Source organism: Triticum aestivum, chromosome 5A, assembly GCF_018294505.1.
Source record: "Triticum aestivum cultivar Chinese Spring chromosome 5A, IWGSC CS RefSeq v2.1, whole genome shotgun sequence".
NCBI classification, from domain to species: domain Eukaryota; kingdom Viridiplantae; phylum Streptophyta; class Magnoliopsida; order Poales; family Poaceae; genus Triticum; species Triticum aestivum.
Genome location: NC_057806.1, coordinates 575,962,353 through 575,984,498, shown reverse-complemented (window position 1 = coordinate 575,984,498; position 22,146 = coordinate 575,962,353).

Genomic DNA, 22,146 nt, shown 5'->3' with positions numbered 1-22,146 from the left:
ATTATTATATTCTTCCAAGCAAGTGCCAAATAGATTTTCAAGATCATAAGAAGCATCATTATCTTCCACAATTATATTTTCATGAGGCACAATAGTAATAGGAGCAGCATTATTTGGGAGAGTTTTTTTACCTCTCTTCCTTTTTCTTTTATTCTTCTTCACCACATCATGCGTGGGTTCAATCCTCTTTTTGGAGCTCCTTATTAATGAGATTGGTTGAATAGGAGGCTCCTCCTCGTTACCTGATTCATCATAAGAAATAATAGGAGGATATTGGGAGGTCTCTTCCCTTTCATTAGTATTCTCTTCATCTTCTATTTGTTTTCTTTTCTTTATGTAATTGGCAATATAAGGATTTTCAATGCAATTCACCGCACAATACATATAAATCTTCTCTAGATCAAAACCAAGAAGTTTATCGAGATTAAATTTTGGAATACCCTCAGTTATACGTTTCATTTCTTCATAACCCAAGAGCAAACTAAGTTCATTATGATGTGCAAGGGAAATCAAGTCATCACAATTTTTGGACACGATACGGTCATTGAACAATTTGCATTTGATATTTAAATGACCATGTTCATTGCAAAGTTCGCAAGTATGGGTAAGATATCTTAAATTTTCAGCACATTCATCTAGCTCTTCTTGCAACAATTTGGTTTCTAAGTACTTATGCCTCTTGCAATATCTATCTTCCCTATTTGGTGTGTACTTGCAAACCCAGTCTACTCCATAAAAATTGACATGTTTATAGGAGGCATTTTCATCATAACTAGTGCAATCATCATTAGCATCATGGATATTCAAAGAATTCGTACTAAAAACATTGCAATCATGCTCATCATTCAAATATTTAGTACCAAACATATTAGAGATCTCTTCTTCTAGCACTTGAGCACAATTATCCTTTCCATCATACTCACAAAAGATATTAAAAAGATGAAGCGTATGAGACAAACTCAATTCCATTTTTTGTAGTTTTCTTTTATAAACTAAACTAGTGATAAAACAAGAAACTAAAAGACTCGATTGCAAGATTTGAATATATACCTTCAAGCACTCACCTCCCCGGCAACGGCGCCAGAAAAGAGCTTGATGTCTACTACACAACCTTCTTCTTGTAGACGTTGTTGGGCCTCCAAGTGTAGAGGTTTGTAGGACAGTAGCAAATTTCCCTCAACTGGATGACCTAAGGTTTATCAATCCGTAGGAGGCGTAGGATGAAGATAGTCTCTCTCAAGCAACCCTGCAACCAAATAACAAAGAGTCTCTTGTGTCCCAACACACCCAATACAATGGTAAATTGTATAGGTGCACTAGTTCGGCGAAGAGATGGTGATACAAGTGGTATATGGATAGTAGATAAAGGTTTTGTAATCTGAAAATATAAAAACAGCAAGGTAACTAATGGTAAAAGTGAGCGTAAACGGTATTGCAATGCGTTGAAACAGGGCCTAGGGTTCATACTTTCGCTAGTGCAAGTCATCTCAACAATAATAACATAATTGGATCACATAACTATCCCTAAACATGCAACAAAGAGTCACTCCAAAGTCACTAATAGTGGAGAACGAACGAAGAGATTATGGTAGGGTACGAAACCACCTCAAAGTTATTCTTTCCAATCAATCCTGTTGGGCTATTCCTATAAGTGTCACAAATAGCCCTAGAGTTTGTACTAGAATAACACCTTAAGACACAAATCAACCAAAACCCTAATGTCACCTAGATACTCCAATGTCACCTCAAGTATCCGTGGGTATGATTATACGATATGCATCACACAATCTCAGATTCACCTATTCAACCAACACCTAGAACCTCAAAGAGTGCCCCAAAGTTTCTACCGGAGAATCACGACGAAAACGTGTGCCAACCCCTATGCATAGATTCATGGGCGGAACCCGCAAGTTGATCACCAAAACATACATCAAGTGAATCACGTGATATCCCATTGTCACCACAGATATCCATGGCAAGACATACATCAAGTGTTCTCAAATCTTTAAAGACTCAATCCGATAAGATAACTTCAAAGGGGAAACTCAATCCATTACAAGAGAGTAGAGGGGGGAAGAAACATCATAGGATCCAAATATAATAGCAAAGCTCGCGATAAATCAAGATTATATCACCTCAAGAACACGAGAGAGAGAGAGAGAGAGATCAAACACATAGCTACTGGTACATACCCTCAGCCCCGAGGGAGAACTACTCCCTCCTCGTCATGGAGAGCACCGAGATGATGAAGATGGCCACCGGAGAAGGATTGCCCCCTCCAGTTGGGTGCCGGAACGGGTCTAGATTGGTTTTCGGTGGCTACGGAGGCTTCTGGCGGCGGAACTCCCGATCTATTCTCCGTTCTAGAAGTTTTAGGATACGTGGGTATATATGGGTGCAGGGAGTACGTCAGGGGAGCCACGAGGGCCCCACGAGGCAGGGGGCGCGCCCTAGGGGGTGGGCGCCCCCCTCGTGGCTTCCTCGTTCCTTCCTTGACGTGGGGTCCAAGTCCATAAGGTGGCTTTCTATCCAAAAATAACTTCTCTAGTTGATTTCGTTCCGTTTCGACTCCGTCTGATATTCCTTTTCTACGAAACACTGAAATAGGCATAAAACAACAAATCTGGGCTGGGCCTCCGGTTAATAGGTTAGTCCCAAAAATAATATAAAAGTGGATAATAAAGCCCAGTATTGCCCAAAACAGTAGATAATATAGCATGGAGCAATCAAAAATTATAGATGCGTTGGAGACGTATCAAGGAGCAAATTTATTATGATGAAAGCATGCCTCCTATTTATGATGATTATATTGATGAAAGTGGATTTGGAGAGGTCATGACTTTATTTTGTGATGAATCCACTATCCCGGAAGAGGTTCCAATTGATTATGAGAACAAAGTTGCTATCTATGATGATTATTGTGATGACTTGTATGCTATAAAGAATAATGATATCCATGAAACTTTTCATCATGATTTTAGTTTTCAATTGGATTATGCCTCACATGATAATTATTTTTTTTGAGTTTGCTCCCACTATTATTCATGAGAAGAATTTTGCTTGTGTGGAGAGTAATAAAATTTCTATGCTTGTAGATCATGAAAAGAATGCTTTAAGTGCTGGTTATATTGTTGAATTCATTCATGATGCTACTGAAAATTATTATGAGGGAGGAATATATGCTTGTAGGAATTGCAATAATATCAAGTTTCCTCTCTATGTGCTTAAAGTTTCGAAGTTATGCTTGTTTTACCTTCCTATGCAAGTTGATTCTTGTTCCCAAAAGTTGTTTGCTCACAAAATCCCTATGCATAGGAAGTTGGTTAGACTTAAATGTGCTAGCCATATTATTCATGATGCTCTCTTTATGTTACAATTCTTATCTTTTATGTGAGCATCATTGAAAACATCATGCCTAGCTAGGGGCGTTAAACGATAGCGCTTGTTGGGAGGCAACCCAATTTTATTTTTGTTCCTTGATTTTTGATCCTGTTTAGAAATAAATAATTCATCTAGCCTCTGTTTAGATGTGGTTTTATGTTTTAATTAGTGTTTGTGCCAAGTAGAACCGTTGGGAAGACTTGGGGAAATCTTTTTAATCTTGCTGTAAAAAACAGAAACTTTAGCACACACGAGAATTGCTGCCTTTTTTATTGGAGAGTGATATTTATTTAATTCTTTTTGCAGATGATTAATAGATAAATTACTCACGTCCAGAAATTTATTTTAGAATTTTTTGGGTTCCAGAAGTTTGCTTTAGCTACATATTACTACAGACTGTTCTGTTTTTGACATATTCTGTTTTTCGTGTGTTGTTTGCTTATTTTGATGAATCTATGGCTAGTAAAATAGTTTATAAACCATAGAGAAGTTGGAATACAGTAGGTTTAACACCAATATAAATAAAGAATGAGTTCATTACAGTACCTTGAAGTGGTGTTTTGTTTTCTTTCGCTAACGGAGCTTACGAGTTTTCTGTTAAGTTTTGTGTTGTGAAGTTTTCAAGTTTTGGGTAAAGGATTCGATGGACTATGGAATAAGGAGTGGCAAGAGCCTAAGATTGGGGATTCCCAAGGCACCCCAAGGTAATATTCAAGCACAACCAAAAGCCTAAGCTTGGGGATGCCCCGGAAGGCATCCCCTCTTTCGTCCTCATTCATCGGTAACTTTACTTGGAGCTATATTTTTATTTACCACATGATATGTGTTTTGCTTGGAGCGTCATTTTATTTTCTTTTGTTTTGTTTGATGTTTGAATAAAAAATCAAGATCTGAAATTATTAAATGTTAGAGAGTCTTCAAATAGTTGCATAATTATTTGACTACTCATTGATGTTCACTTATATCTTTCGGAGTAGTTTTTCATTTGCTCTAGTGCTTCACTTATATCCTTTTAGAGCACGGTGGTGGTTTTATTTTATAAAAATAGATGAACTCTCATGCTTCACTTATATTATTTTGAGAGTCTTTTAGAACATCATGGTAGTTTGCTTTGGTTATGAATTTAGTCCTAATATGATGGGCATCCCAGAGGGATATAATAAAAACTTTCATATAGAGTGCATTGAATACTAAGAGAAGTTTGATACTTGATAATTGTTTTGAGATATGGAGATAGTGATATTAAAGTTGTGATAGTTGAGTAGTTGTGAATTTGAGAAATACTTTTGTTGAAGTTTGCAAGTCCCGTAGCATGCACGCATGGTAAACGTTGTGTAACAAATTTGAAACATGAGGTGTTATTTGATTGTCTTCCTTATGAGTGGTGGTCGGGGACGAGCGATGGTCTTTTCCTACCAATCTATCCCCCTAGGAGCATGCGCGTAATGCTTGGTTTTGATGACTTGTAGATCTTTGCAATAAGTATATGAGTTCTTTGTGACTAATGTTGAGTCCATGGATTATACGCACTCTTACCCTTCCATCATTGCTAGCCTCTTCGGTACCGTGCATTGCCCTTTCTCACATTGAGAGTTGGTGCAAACTTCGCAGGTGCATCCAAACCCCGTGATACAATACGCTCTGTCACACATAAACCTCCTTATATCTTCCTCAAAACAGCCATCATACCTACCTATTATGGCATTTCCATAGCCATTCCGAGATATATTGCCATGCAACTTTCCACCGTTCCGTTTATGACACGCATCATCATTGTCATATTGCTTTGCATGATCATGTAGTTGACATCGTATTTGTGGCCAAGCCACCGTTCATAATTTTTCATACATGTCACTCTTGATTCATCGCAATCCCGGTACACCGCCAGAGGCATTCATATAGAGTCATACTTTGTTCTAGTATCGAGTTGTAATTCTTGAGTTGTAAATAAATAGAAGTGTGATGATCATCATTAATAAAGCATTGTCCCAAAAACAAGAGAGGCCAAATAAAAAAAGGAAGGCCAAATAAAAATAATAATAATAAATAAAATAAAAGGGACAATGCTACTATCCTTTTTTCCACACTTGTGCTTCAAAGTAGCACCATGATCTTCATGATAGAGAGTCTCTTGTTTTGTCACTTTCATATACTAGTGGGAAATTTTCATTATAGAACTTGGCTTGTATATTCCAACAATGGGCCTCCTCAAGTGCCCTAGGTCTTCGTGAGCAAGTAAGTTGGATGCACACCCACTTAGTTTCTTTTGTTGAGCTTTCATACATTTGTAGCTCTAGTGCATCCGTTGCATGGCAATCCCTACTCCTTGCATTGTGATAACCCACAAGTATAGGGGATCGCAACAGCTTTCGAGGGTAGAGTATTCAACCCAAATTTATTGATTCGACACAAGGGGAGCCAAAGCATATTCTCAAGTATTAGCAGCTGAGTTATCAATTCAACCACACTTGGAAACTTAGTATCTACAGCAAAGTGTTTAGTAGGAAAGTAATATGATAGTGATGGTAATGGTAACAAAAGAGTAACGAAAGCAAAGTAATGTTTTTGGTATTATGTAGTGATTGTAACAATAGCAACGGGAAAGTAAATAAGAGTAAACCAGTATATGAAAAGCTCGTAGGCATCAGATCAATGATGGATAATTATGCCGGATGTGGTTCATCATGTAACAGTCATAACATAGGCTGACACAGAACTAGCTCCAATTCATCAATGTAATGTAGGCATGTATTCCGAATATAGTCATACGTGCTTATGGAAAAGAACTTGCATGACATCTTTTGTCCTACCCTCCCGTGGCAGCGGGGTCCTAATGGAAACTAAGGGATATTAAGGCATCCTTTTAATAGAGAACCGGAACAAAGCATTAGCACATAGTGAATACATGAACTCCTCAAACTACGATCATCACCGGTAAGTATCCCGATTATTGTCACTTCGGGGTTAACGGATCATAACACATAGTAGGTGACTATTGACTTGCAAGATAGGATCAAGAACTCTCATATATTGATGAAAACACAATAGGTTCAGATCTGAAATCATGGCACTCGGGCCCTAGTGACAAGCATTAAGCATAGCAAAGTCATAGCAACATCAATCTCAGAACATAGTGGATACTAGGGATCAAACCCTAACAAAACAAACTCGATTACATGATAAATCTCATCCAACCCATCACCGTCCAGCAAGCCTACGATGGGATTACTCACGCATGGCGGTGAGCATCATGAAATTGGTGATGGAGGATGGTTGATGATGACGACGACGATGAATCCCTCTCTCCGGAGCCCCGAACGGACTCCATATCAGCCCTCCCGAGAGGTTTTAGGGCTTGGCGGCGGCTCTGTATCGTAAAATGCGATGATTTCTTCTCCCTGATTTTTTTCTCCCCGAAACTCAATATATGGAGGTGGAGTTGGAGTCGGAGAGGCAACAGGGGGCCCATGAGGTAGGGGGCACACCCTAGGGGGTAGGCGTGCCCCCACCCTCGTGGAGAGACGATGGGCCCCCTGGCCTTCATCTTTGGCAGGTATTTTTCTTATTTTCTGAAAAGTGGCTCCGTGAAGTTTCAGGTCATTCCGAGAACGTTTGCTCCTGCACATAAATAACACCATGGTAATTCTGCTGAAAACAGCGTCAGTCTGGGTTAGTTCCATTCAAATCATGCAAGTTAGAGTCTAAAACAAGGGCAAAAGTGTTTGGTAAAGTAGATACGTTGGAGACGTATCAACTCCCCCAAGCTTAAACCTTTGCTTGTCCTCAAGCAATTCAGTTGATAAACTGAAAGTGATAAAGAAAAACTTTTACAAACTCTGTTTGCTCTTGTTGTTTTAAATATGTAAAGCCAGCATTCAAGTTTTCAGCAAAGATTATAACTAACCACATTTGCAATAACGCATAGGTCTCAAGTTTACTCATATCAATAGCATAATCAACTAGCGAGCAATAATAATAAATCTTGGATGACAACACTTTCTCAAAACAATCATAATATGATATAACAAGGTGGTATCTCGCTAGCCCTTTCTGAGACCGCAAAACATAAATGCAGAGCACCTTTAAAGACCAAGGACTGACTAGACATTGTAATTCATGGTAAAAGAGATCCAGTCAATTCATACTCAATGTAAACTAACAGTAATGAATGCAAATGATAGTGTTGCTCTCCAACTGGTGCTTTTTAATAAGAGGATGATGACTCAGCATAAAAGTGAATAGATAGGCCCTTCGTAGAGGGAAGCAGGGATTTGTAGAGGTGCCAGAGCTTGGTTTTGAAATAGAGGTGAATAATATTTTGAGCGGTATACTTTCATTATCAACATAACAACCAAGAGATGGCGATATCTTCCATGCTACACACATTATAGGCGGTTCCCAAACAGAATGGTAAAGTTTATACTCCCCCTTCCACCAACAAGCATCAACCATGGCTTGCTCGAAACAACGAGTCCCTCCAACTAACAAGAGTCCCAGGGGGAGTTTTGTTTGCAATTATTTTGATTTAGTTTGCATAAAGCATGGGATTGGGCATCCCGGTGACCAGCCATTTATCTCGTGAGTGAGGAGAGGAGTCCACTCCTCTTGAGAATAATCCGCCTAACATGGAAGATACATGCAGCCCTAGTTGATACATGAGCTATTCGAGCATACAAAACAGGATATTTATTTGAAGGTTTAGAGTTTGGCACATACAAATTTACTTGGAACGGCAGGTAGATACCGTATATAGGTAGGTATAGTGGACTCATGTGGGATAACTTTGGGGTTTAAGGAGTTTGGATGCACAAGCAGTATTCCCGCTTAGTACAGGTGAAGGCTAGCAAAAGACTGGGAAGCGACCAGCTAGAGAGCGACAACAGTCATGAACATGCATTAAAATTAATCAACACCGAATACAAGCATGAGTAGGATATAATCCACCATGAACATAAATATCGTGAAGGCTATGTTGATTTTGTTTCAACTAAATGCGTGAACATGCGCCAAGTCAAGTCACTTAAATCATTCAGAGGAGGATACCACCCTATCATACCACATCATAACCATTTTAATAGCATGTTGGCACGCAAGGTAAACCATTATAACTCATAGCTAATCAAGCATGGCACAAGAAACTATGATCTCTAGTTGTCATTGCAAACATGTTTATTCATAATAGGCTGAATCGGGAACGATGAACTAATCATATTTACAAAAACAAAAGAGGTCGAGTTCATACCAGCTTTTCTCATCTCAGTCAGTCCATCATATATCATGATAATTGCCTTTCACTTGCACGACCGAATGATATGAATAATAATAATAGTGCACACGCATTGGACTAAGATGGAATCTGCAAGCATTCAATAAACAGGAGGAGACAAGGCAATATGGGCTCTTTTGTCAGATAAACAATAATGCATATAAGAGCCAGTTCAACAATTTAATTATGGTCTTCTCCTATCGACCCCCAAAGAAAAGAAAAGAAATAAAACTATTTACACGGGAGAGCTCCCAACAAGCAAAAAAAGAACAGGAAATCTTTTTGGGTTTTCTTTTTAATTACTACTACAAGCATGGAAGGTAAATTAATTAAAATCTACAACTAATTTTTTTGGTTTTTCTTAAGGTTTATTAAACACAGAAGAAGAAAGCATAAAAAGGGAAATAAACTAGCATGGATGATACAATGAAAAAGTATGAGCACCGACATCTAGTAATGAGTGTGTGAACATAAATGTAATGTGGGTGTGAAATACGTACTCCCCCAAGCTTAGGCTTTTGGCCTAAGTTGGTCTATGGCCACGGCTGGCCTGGCGGATATCAATAATAATAGTTGGGGTCGTACTGCGATGTAGAAGAGGATGACTTCGATTGCCACTGGCTGACAATCATCTCCGGATCCCACTGGTAATTAGACTGTCGTGAAGGATCAATTTGTGGTTCCGGCTCTGGCTTCTCAGCTGGTGCAGGGTTCCGGTAGACGTGAATAGCCTTCAACGGAACAAGGTACATGCCTACAGATAAATCAAACAAAGGAGGAGCAGGCAGGGTAATAGTCTTAGGATGATGATTGTTAAAGAACAATTGATATTTAAGCTCTCCTTCCCTATTCTTAACAATAAAATCATGTGCCACCATACTTTTGTAATCTAAATAAACACGAGGCAGCACTTTTTCTTCCTTCTCAGAATGCCTAATAGGTATGTTAAAATGTGCAGCTAGGCGTGAGGCATAGATGCCTCCAAAGATGGGGCCCTTTGTACGGTCCAAACTTAACCGTTTGGCAATAATGCCGCCCATACTAAAAGTGTTATCACTGTATAAACCGTGGAGCAGAATAATTATATCAGGGATACTAAGGTTTCCATAGTTTCCGCATCCAATTAAGCAACGACTAGCAAATAATGCAAAGTAACGTAAAACAGGAAAATGTATGCTAGTGATTCGTGCATCGGAAACCTTCCTAGTTTCTCCTACAGTGATAGTATCAATAAACCCCTCCACATCATCACGATGTGGTTCTTATGTCTTGCCCTCAAAAGGGACTAAACAAATCTGACAAAAATCATAAAGTGACATCTCCTTATGTTCATCATATAAATGAAACTCCACCGTAGGTGGTGAGTTCCTAGAATGAAAATGAAAGTTTTGCACAAAGGTATTTGTGAGTAAGAGATACTGATCGCATTGGTCCTGGAGGAAAGCAGTGAGGCCTGCATTATGAGCCAATTCATGAAAATCTTCATAAATCCCGGCTGCTCTCAAGAAGTCCTCGGAAGGCCATTCACACACCCGAACCTCCGCGGTGCGCGACAGATTATACTTAGGCTTCAGTGCCTTTTCCTTCGAGCTTTGGCTTGATGAGCCCCTCAAAAGTCTCCTCATCATTTTCTGAAAATTCTGAAATTTTTAGTAACTTCAAAATAAAAGTAAACCAAACTCAATAATATTGATAGCAACTACTCCTACAAGTGCCTAGGGCCTATATCATGCATCAAAACTACTTTTGACCATATAAATTTGGCATGCAAGCTCAAGAATAGGGTCACCTAAGCAACACAAATTTGCAATGAATAAAGCACTAGAACACAAACTAATTGGACCAATGGAGGAGTCACATACCAAGGAACAATCTCCCCAAGCAGTTTTGTGAGAGGTGCTTTGAGCAAGGAGATCGAAAATGGCAGCAAAATGAGCTTGGACTCGGGTTTGAGCCGGTTATTCGTATTTGTGGGAGGAAGATGAAGTGTGTGGGTGCAGGAATAAGTGGAGGAGGGCCACCATGGGCCCACGAGGCAGGGGCACGTCCTAGAGGGGTGGGCGCACCCTCCACCCTCGTGGGCAGGTGGTTGACCCCCCTGGTGTGATCTCAGTTCCATAAATCCTCAAATATTCTAGAAAATCATATTTAAATTTCAGGGCATTTGGAGAACTTTTATTTTCGAGGTATTTTTATATTGCACGAATAATCAGATAACAGGCAGAAAAATATTTATTTCCATTTTATTTAATATAAATAACAGAAAGTAAAAGTGGGGTACAGAAGGTTGTGCCTTCTAGTTTCATCCATCTCATGATCATCAAAAGGAATCCACTAACAAGGTTGATCAAGTCTTGTTAACGAACTCATTCCGAATAACATGGAATCGGAGAAATTTCAAATAACACTATGTTACCTCAACGGGGATATGCACATCCCCAATAATAAGGATATCATATTTCTTCTTGACAGTAGGAAGAGGAAATTCAAAACCTCCAAATATAATCGATGGCATTTTCCCAATAGAGTTGATACTATGAACTTGAGGTTGTTTCCTCGGAAAGTGTACCGTATGCTCGTTACCATTAACATGAAAAGTGACATTGCCTTTAGTGCAATCAATAACAGCTCCTGCAGTATTCAAAAAGGGTCTTCCAAGAATAATAGACATACTACCGTCCTCGGGAATATCAAGAATAACAAAGTCCGTTAAAATGGTAACGTTTGCAACTACAACAGGCACATCCTCACAAATACCGACAGGTATAGCAGTTGATTTATCAGCCATTTGCAAAGATATTTCAGTAGGGGTCAACTTATTCAAATCAAGTCTACGATATAAAGAGAGAGGCATAACACTAACACCGGCTCCAAGATCACATAAAGCAGTTTTAACATAGTTTCTTTTAATAGAGCATGGTATAGTGGGTACTCCTGGATCTCCAAGTTTCTTTGGTATTCCACCCTTAAAAGTATAATTAGCAAGCATGGTGGAAATTTCAGCTTCCGGTATCTTTCTTTTATTTGTAATAATATCTTTCATGTACTTAGCATAAGGATTGGTTTTGAGCATATAAGTTAATCGCATACGCAAAAAGATAGGTCTAATCATTTTAGCAAAGCGCTCAAAATCCTGATCATCCTTTTTCTTGGATGGTTTGGGAGGAAAAGGCATGGGTTTCTGAACCCAAGGCTCTCTTTCTTTACCATGTTTCCTAGCAACAAAGTCTTTCTTATCATAACATTGATTCTTTGATTGTGGGTGATCAAGATCAACAGCAGGTTCAATTTCTATGTCATTATCATTACTAGGTTGAGCATCATCATGAACATTATCATTAACATTATCATTAGTTTCAGGTTCATTACCAGATTGTGTTTCAGCATCAGAAATAGAAATATTATTTGGATTCTCAGGTGTTTCAACAATAGGATCACTAGAAGCATGCAAAGTCCTATCATTTTTCTTTTTCTTCTTTTTAGAAGAACTAGGTGCATCTATATTATTTCTCTGAGAATCTTGCTCAATTCTCTTAGGATGGCCTTCAGGATACAAAGGTTCCTGAGTCATTCTACCAGTTCTAGTAGCCACTCTAACATCATTATCATTATCTTTACAATTCAATTCATTGAGCAAATCACTTTGAGCTTTAAGTACTTGTTCTACTTGAGTGGTAACCATAGAAGCATGTTTACTAATAAGTTTAAGTTCACCTTTAACATTAGCCATATAATCACCCAAGTGTTCAAGCATATTTGAATTGTTTTTCAATTGTCTACCAAAATAAGCATTAAAATCTTCTTGCTTAGCCATAAATTTATCAAACTCATCTAAGCATGGGCTAGCAAATTTAGTAATTACGGGATTACAGCTTTATCATATCTATAGAGAGAATTTACCTTTACTACCTATGTCGGGTTATCAAGACCATGAGTTTCTTCAATAGGTAAAGGATTAAGATTATATGTTTCTTCAATAGGCGGTAAATTAAGACCATGTATTTCTTCAATAGGAGGTAAATTCTTAACATCTTCAGCTTTAATACCTTTTTCTTTCATAGATTTCTTTGCCTCCTGCATATCTTCAGGACTGAGAAATAGAATACCCCGCTTCTTCGGAGTTGGTTTAGGAATAGTCTCAGGAATTGGCTCCGGAGGTGTCCAATTATTTTCATTTGTCAACATATTATTCAATAGAATTTCAGCTTCATCCGGTGTTCTTTCCCTGAAAACAGAACCAGCACAACTATCCAGGTAATCTCTGGAGGCATTGGTTAGTTCATTATAGAAGATATCAAGTATGTCATTTTTCTTAAGAAGATGATCAGGCAAAGCATTAAGTAATTGGAGAAGCCTTCCACAAGCTTGTGGGAGACTCTCTTCTTCAAGTTGCACAAAATTATATATATCCCTTAAAGCAGCTTGTTTCTTATGAGCAGGGAAATATTTAGCAGAGAAGTAATAAATCATATCCTGGGGACTATGCACACAACCAGGATCAAGAGAATTAAATCATACCTTAGCATCACCCTTTAATGAGAACGGAAATATTTTGAGGATGTAAAAGTAACGAGTTCTCTCATCTTTAGTGAACAGGGTGGCTATATCATTCAATTTAGTAAGATGTGCCACAACAGTTTCAGATTCATAACCATGAAAAGGATCAGATTCAACCAAAGTAATTATATCAGGATCAACAGATAATTCATATCAGTAACAAAGATAGGTGAAGTAGCAAAAGCAGGGTCAGGTTTCATTCTAGCATTTAGAGATTGCTTACTCCATTTAGCTAATAATCTTTTGAGTTCATTTCTAGTTTGGCAAGATAAAATAGCTAAAGAAGCTTCTTGATCAAAGACATAACCCTTAGGAATAACAAGTGATTCTTCATCATCACTTTCATCAGTATCATCAGATTCAATATTTTCAATTTCTCTAGCCCTAGCAAGTTGTTCATCAAGAAAATCACTAAGTGGCATAGCAGTATCAGGCATAGAGGTAGTTTCATCATAAGTATCATGCATAGCAGAAGTGGCATCATCAATAACATGCGACATATCAGAATGAATAGCAGAAGCAGGTGTATGTGTCGCAAACTTACTCATAACAGAAGGTGAATCAAGTGCAGAGCTAGATGGCAGTTCCTTACCTCCCCTCGTAGTTGAGGGATAGATCTTGGTTTTTGGATCTCTCAAGTTCTTCATAATGATAAGAAGATATATATCCCAGGTGACTCAACGAATAGAGCTATGCTCCCCGGAAACGGCGCCAGAAATTAGTCTTGATAACCCACAAGTATAGGGGATCGCAACAGCTTTCGAGGGTAGAGTATTCAACCCAAATTTATTAATTTGATACAAGGGGAGCCAAAGAATATTCTCAAGTATTAGCAGCTGAGTTGTCAATTCAACCACACCTGGAAACTTAGTATCTGCAGCAAAGTGTTTAGTAGCAAAGTAATATGATAGTGATGGTAATGGTAACAAAAGAGTAACGAAAGCAAAGTAATGTTTTTGGTATTATGTAGTGATTGTAACAATAGCAACGGGAAAGTAAATAAGAGTAAACCAGTATATGGAAAGCTCGTAGGCATCGGATAAATGATGGATAATTATGTCGGATGTGGTTCATCATGTAAAAATCATAACATAGGGTGACACAGAATTAGCTCCAATTCATCAATGTAATGTAGGCATGTATTCCGAATATAGTCATACGTGCTTATGGAAAAGAACTTGCATGGCATCTTTTGTCCTACCCTCCCGTGGCAGCGGGGTCCTAATGGAAACTAAGGGATATTAAGGCCTCCTTTTAATAGAGAACCGGAACAAAGCATTAGCACATAGTGAATACATGAACTCCTCAAACTACGGTCATCACCGGTAAGTATCCCGATTATTGTCACTTCGGGGTTAACGGATCATAACACATAGTAGGTGACTATAGACTTGCAAGATAGGATCAAGAACTCTCATATATTGATGAAAACATAATAGGTTCAGATCTGAAATCATGGCACTCGGGCCCTAGTGACAAGCATTAAGCATAGCAAAGTCATAGCAACATCAATCTCAGAACATAGTGGATACTAGGGATCAAATCCTAACAAAACTAACTCGATTACATGATAAATCTCATCCAACCCATCACCGTCCAGCAAGCCTACGATGGAATTACTCACGCACGGCGGTGAGCATCATGAAATTGGTGATGGAGGATGGTTGATGATGACGACGGCGACGAATCCCCCTCTCCGGAGCCCCGAACGGACTCCATATCAGCCCTCCCGAGAGGTTTTAGGGCTTGGCGGCGGCTCCGTATCGTAAAACGCGATGATTTCTTCTTCCTGATTTTTTCTCCCCGAAACTCAATATATGGAGGTGGAGTTGGAGTTGGAGAGGCAACAGGGGGCCCATGAGGTAGGGGGCGCGCCCTAGGGGGGCAGGCGCCACCCACCCTCGTGGAGAGACGATGGGCCCCCTGGCCTTCATCTTTGACAGGTATTTTTCTTATTTTCTGAAAAGTGGCTCCGTGAAGTTTTAGGTCATTCCGAGAATGTTTGCTCCTGCACATAAATAACACCATGGTAATTCTGCTGAAAACAATGTCAGTCCGGGTTAGTTCCATTCAAATCATGCAAGTTAGAGTCCAAAACAAGGGCAAAAGTGTTTGGAAACGTAGATACGTTGGAGACATATCACATTGACATCAATTGATGGGCATCTCCCTAGCCCATTGATTAGCTGCGTCGATGTGAGACTTTCTTCTTTTTGTATTCTCCACATAACCCCCTCATTATATTCTACTCCACCCATAGTGCTATATCCATGGCTCATGCTCATGTATTGCATGAAAGTTGAAAAAAGTTTGAGATTACTAAAGTATGAAACAATTGCTTTGCTTGTCATCGGGGTTGTGCATGATGAGAGCATTCTTGTGTGACGAAAATGGAGCATGACCAAACTATATGATTTTGTAGGGATGAACTTTCTTTGGCCATGTTATTTTGAGAAGACATGAGTAGCGACCCGACCTCAGATGGTCAAGTCTTTGTGCTTCAGTGTCATCCCTGGATCGGTAATGCTGACACACACAATACTCGAAGGATTTATAACAGAGTAGCAATCACACACTTATTACATCGAATGTCTCAATAGAGAACTTATTACAATAATATGGCTTAAGTCCATCTAATACAATAACATCGGAAGGCTTGGAAGACAAAGTGAGTCCATCAACTCCAACGGCATAGCTGAGCTGCACGGCAACGACCTAACGAACCTTACTCCTCATCTGAAAATTCTGCAACATAATACGTTGCAGCCCGAAAACGGGTCAGCGCATGGAATATGCTGGCAATGTAACACAATAGAGCATAAACAGAATAATGCTATCACTACATGAATATTTGGCCGGTGGAAGGCTGTATGGTTATAGTTTTTGCGAAAAGCCAATTTTTCCCTACAACAAAGGAATAGATTTTAATTTAACTATCATGGTGGTTGAACAACATTGAGAAGGTACCCCCAACTCAATCCCAATTAAAGTGATTAACAACCCAACAATATTAATTAAAAGTGATGAGATACATGTGATAACCCAAGAACTAGATACTCAAGATTGTCCATAACCGGGGACACGGCTAACCTTGATTAGATTGTACACTCTGCAGAGGTTTGCGCACTTTTCCCCACAAGACTCGATTGCCTCCGTTGGATTTCTCACACTACATGGTGTTTGAGAAACGAATGACCGAGACACAGTCTTTCAGAAACATTAACTCTCTACTCTGGGTAAACCATACCAAACCTACAAAACCCACTACCTGCTGATCTACCTCTTCAAGAGCTTCACGTAACTTACTCAACTATGCTAGAGCCCATAATAGCTTGTGGCTGCACACGGAAGTTTCTAGCATGAATCATCTCAGTTCCCTTTGAGCCTGGGTGGCGGTCCATAGGAAGATCACACGGGTACCCCGGGATTTCCAAAAAAATACAGACAACACTGGGTTTCCCAGGTGCCTCAATCCACCCAGATGTTAATTTTAAGTTGCCACCTCAAGTTGAACCATTAAGTAACAATCTCACATCTGTCATGGATTTCACTCAAACCCGAACCACGTCTATGAGCATAGCATAGCATAGTAATATAAGCAAGCGTAGAAGTAACTCCCAAGGTTTGATAGTAACAGGGCAATAGGTTCTACCTCAATAACTACTTCCCAACCCACATGTTAATGACATCCTAAGCATGCAATGTTTGAGGATTGGAACTAATGCATAAAAACTGGGTATGAAAAGAGTATGATCAATGTGTTACTTGCCTTGCTGACGATCCGCGAATCCTAGAGACTCGTAGTAACACGCTTCGCACTCGGGGAATTCTATCGCAAGCAAACAATAGCAAACATAAGTAACAAGCAAATATGCACAAGCAAAACTCAAATAAGAGAGGTTGACGAGAAAGTTCAACTTAAGAACTCCGGTTCGCAAAAAGAATCAAATCAAACGGAGCAACGAAACTCAAACGGCGGAAGAAACAAGATCCGTTTACTAATCTGAACTTAAGGTCGAATTTTACAGTATCAAAATCTTGTTTAAGTGGATTAAACAGAAAGAGGGTCTCGAGACGAAGATCTAGGTGTTTGAATCGCCTGATTCCGACTAACGAGCGAAAAGATAAACAGAAACTAAGATTGGATCAGAAATCGCGATCGAAATTAACCGCGGATAACTCCGATAAAAGAAAACTGACGAACAGACTAACGAACGAGCGTTCGTTAGCTGTAACTAACGGGCGAAGAACCGTTCGTTAAAACGAATGTACGGACGAACGTCCGCTAAATAGAAAAACCGAGAAAACCCGGTGATAAGAAAAATGAATCTAGGGTTTCGAAAAAAACCGAACGGTTTTTTATAAAAACCGGCGGCGGATCTGGCGCGGTACCTCCGGCGAGGCGGCGGGGCAACGGGGCGGCGGCTCACGGCGCGGGGCAGGCGGCGGCGGGGCAAGCGGCGGCGGCGGGGCTCGGCTACGGCAGCGGCGAGGCGCGGCAGGCGGCGGCGAGGCGGCGGGGCTGCGGTGGTGGTGGTTTGGGGCGGCGGGGCGGCGACTTATAAGGAGGGGGGCTGCTTGGGGAAGGGGCAAGTGGCGGCGGAGGCGGAGTCTGGCTTGGACTCCAGTCCGAGCGGCGGCGGGGGCGGCGCACGCGCGCGGTGGCGGTGGCGGCTCGGGCCGGCCTGGCTCGGCTGGGCCTTAGGCCCAGTCGGGCGCGGGAAACCTTTTTTTTTTAAATAAATAAATTTCGCCGACATAAATAAAATCCTAGATAATAAAATAAAAACCTAAAAATGCCAAAATAAATTTTCACCGTCTAAATAAAATATTTAGAACGAGATGAACATTTTCTTGGCCCTAAAATGCAATTTTGAAAACATGCAATTTTTTTCTAATGCAACTAAAATGCGAATAAAACCAAATAAAATCAAATAGATGATTTTAATATTTTTCCTCCAATATTTCAATTATTTTGGAGAAGTCATATTATCTCCTCTCATTTATTTTTAACATGAAATATTTTTCGGAGAGAAAAATAATTAAAATCAAAATCTTCGTTTCATTATTTGATAAAATCAAATATGAAAACCGGGAAAATCCCCAACTCTCTCCGTGGGTCCTTGAGTTGCTTAGGATTTCGAGGATTGCGAAATGGAAAAGCAATAAAATATGATATGCATGAATGACCTATGTATAACATTCCAAATTGAAAATTCGGGATGTTCCAAACCTACCCCCCTTAAGATGAATCTCGCCCTCGAGATTCGGGTTGGCTAGAAAATAGGTGTGGATGGTATTTGCGGAGATCATCCTATCGTTCCCAGGTGGCTTCATCCTCGGTATGGTGGCTCTGCTGAACTTTGCCAAACTTGATAACCTTACTGCGGGTGACTCTGCTGGCAAACTCAAGAATCTTAACTGGCTTCTCCTTGTAAGTCAAATCACTGTCCAGCTGAATCGCCTCCAAGCGTACTGTATATCTTAACGGTATATCGGCCATCTCAGCATGACACTTCTTTAGCCGGGAAACGTGGGACACATCGTGAACTCCTGACAATCCCTCAGGTAATTCCAACTTGTAGGTAACTTCTCCCATCTGTTCCAAAACATGATATGGTCCTACAAATCTTGGGGCTAACTATCCCTTAACTCCAAAACGTTTCACACCTCGCAAGGGTGATACTCGCAGATATGCTCTGTCTCCAATTTCATATGTTACCTCCTTGCGTTTTGAATCTACGTAACTCTTCTGCCTGGACTGAGCAATCTTCAGTCTGTCGCGAATTAGTTTAACCTTCTCCTCAGACTCCTTGATCAAGTCTAGTCCAAACAACTGTCGGTCTCCTACCTCATCCCACATCAACGGCGTTCTGCATCTGCGTCCATACAAAGCTTCAAACGGTGCCATCTTCAAACTGGCCTGATAGCTATTGTTGTATGAGAACTCTGCGTAAGGCAAATTGTCATCCCAACTAGATCCATAATCTAGCGCACAAGCTCTCAACATATCTTCCAGTATCTGGTTGACTCTCTCGGTCTGTCCATCTGTCTGCGGGTGAAATGTTGTACTGAACTCCAATCTCGTACCCAAAGTCTGGTGTAACTGATGCCAAAACTTTGAAGTAAATTGTGTTCCTCTATCTGATACGATGGTTGTAACACCCTCGATGTGGCTATATCTCCCACGTGTCGAAGCACGACTTAGAGGCATAACCGCATTGAAAGCAATGTCGCAAGTGAGGTAATCTTCACACAACCCATGTAATACATAAGGGAAAGAGTAACATAGTTGGCTTACAATCGCCACTTCACACAATACATGAATAAAGCATTACATTCATCCAAATACAATCAAGGTCCGACTACGGAACCAAAATAAAAGAAGACTACCCCAAATGCTACACAGATCCCCGATCTTCCCGACTGGGCTCCACTACTGATCAACTAGAACGAAACAACACAAAGGACAAGATCTTCATCGAGCTCCTCCTGAGCTTGGTTGCGTCATCTGCACAGACTCATCGGCACCTGCAAGCTGGTTTTGGAAGTATCTGTGAGTCACGGGGACTCAGCAATCTCACACCCTCGCGATCAAGACTATTTAAGCTTATGGGTAAGGTAAAGGTATGAGGTGGAGCTGCAGCAAGCGACTAGCATATATGGTGGCTAACATACGCAAATGAGAGCGAGAAGAGAAGGCAAAGCACGGTCGATACAAGTATGATCAAGAAGTGATCCTAAAACAACCTACGTCAAGCATAACTCTAACACCGTGTTCACTTCCTAGACTCCGCCGGAAAGAGACCATCACGGTTACACACGTGTTTGATGTATTTTAATTAAGGTCAACTTCAGGTTTTCTACAACCGGACATTAACAAATTCCCATCTGCCCATAACCGCGGGCACGGCTTTCAAAATTTCAAATCCCTGCAGGGGTGTCCCAACTTAGCCCATCACAAGCTCTCACGGTCAATGAAGGAATAGACCTCCTCCCGAGACATTCCGATCAGACTCGGTATCCCGGTTCTACAAGACATCCTCGATAATGGTAAAACAAGTCCAGCAAGACCACCCGCTGTGCCGACAAATCCCGATAGGAGCTGCACATATCTCGTTCTCATGGCACACTGGATAAGCTAAGCGTACAGGAGCCGACGTAACCCAAGTTGCCAAGGGATGGCCCTGCACGGTGCTCTGGGTTGGACCAACACTCAAAGGAGCACTGGCCCGGGGGTTTAAAATAAAGATGACCCTTGGGCTAGCCGACCCAGGGGAAAGGAAAAGGCTAGGTGGCAAATGGTAAAACCAATGTTGGGCCTTGCTGGAGGAGTTTTATTCAAGGCGAACTGTCAAGGGGTTCCCATTATAACCCAACTGCGTAAGGAACGCAAAATCCGGGAACATAACACCGATATGACGGAAACTAGGGCGGCAAGAGTGGAACAAAACACCAGGCATAAGGCCGAGCCTTCCACCCTTTACCAAGTATATGATGCATTAATTAAATAAGATATATTGTGATATCCCAACAAAATATCCATGTTCCAAACATGGAACAAGCTCCAATCTTCACCTGCAACTAACAACACTATAAGAGGGGCTGAGCAAAGCGGTAACATAGCCAAACAACGGTTTGCTAGGACAAGGTGGGTTAGAGGCTTGGTTCAACAATATGGGAGGCATGATAAACAAGTGGTAGGTATCACAACATAGGCATAGCAAAAGTGCGAGCATCTAGCAAGCAGAGATAGAAGTGATTTCGAGGGTATGATCATCTTGCCTGAAATCCCACAAGGAAGAAGAACGAGTCCATGAAGAAGACAAACAGACGTAGTCGAACGAATCCTCACAGACACGACGTTATCGGAACTAATCCGAAGAAGCAACACCGGAAAGAAAGCAAACAACATGGTAAACAACCACCACATAAGCATGGCATGATGCACAACCAAGTATGATGCATGTCTGGTTTAAAGAGGCATGGCATGGCAAGGTGCACAAACAACCCTACAAATTAAGTGGAGCTCCATATGCAACTCCGTTGCATATTGACGAAACACCACGTTCAAGTTATTTAGTTCGATCTCGTTTATGTACCCAACAATATTAAATGTTGGTTAACATGGCAAGATGTGAAGCATAACAAAACTATACCATTTAAGCAATTTAAATGGGGCCGGATATAACAAATAACGAATCCGGTAAATCCCCGTATGCTTTAGTAATTTATTGCAACAACAATTTAAACATTTAATTGTTGTTATCATGATGCGGATGACATGAACAAGTTTTATGCAAGTTTTATGAAAATGTTGATAAGAGCATTATATGAATCATTTGTCATCGTGGCGGAAACGAAAGGGGCGCCACGACAACGAATCCGAAAGTGATGCCACGGCAACATATCGGTTCCGGTAGCTCATGGAGATACTGGTGCAAAAGGAAGTGGCGGGAGCGAGCAAAAGAAGGTGGGGCGCTCCCGGATACCGGGTGTCCCATGTTTCGGCGGCATGGCAAAAGAGGGGCGACATTATCGAACAAGGGTGCATCTCATACAACATGCATTCATTCACGGGCATCGTCTCGGTGGTTATACCTTCGAAGTGAGGAAACGAGACGGTTCGGGTTCGAGGGGACGTAGTGGAAGTAGACGTTCTCGCAACGGTAGTGGAAGTAGTGGTACACATCCCAGCGAGGAAGTAGTCGTTTTTGTTCGCGAAGCGGTAGTGGTACATGGTCATCGAGGAACTTGACGAATCCACGTTCAACGGTAGTCATTCACGATGCTTGTGAACCGCGGTTCTTCGGGCAACAGTAGTCGTTCACGTCCGTAGGCGTTCAGGTCTTCCATAGAGGTACTTGGCGTTTCCGCGTCGTCGGGGTAGTCGAACTTGCTGATCTGAGGGGTACTTGGTGGTCCCGATCTTGGCATCGGTA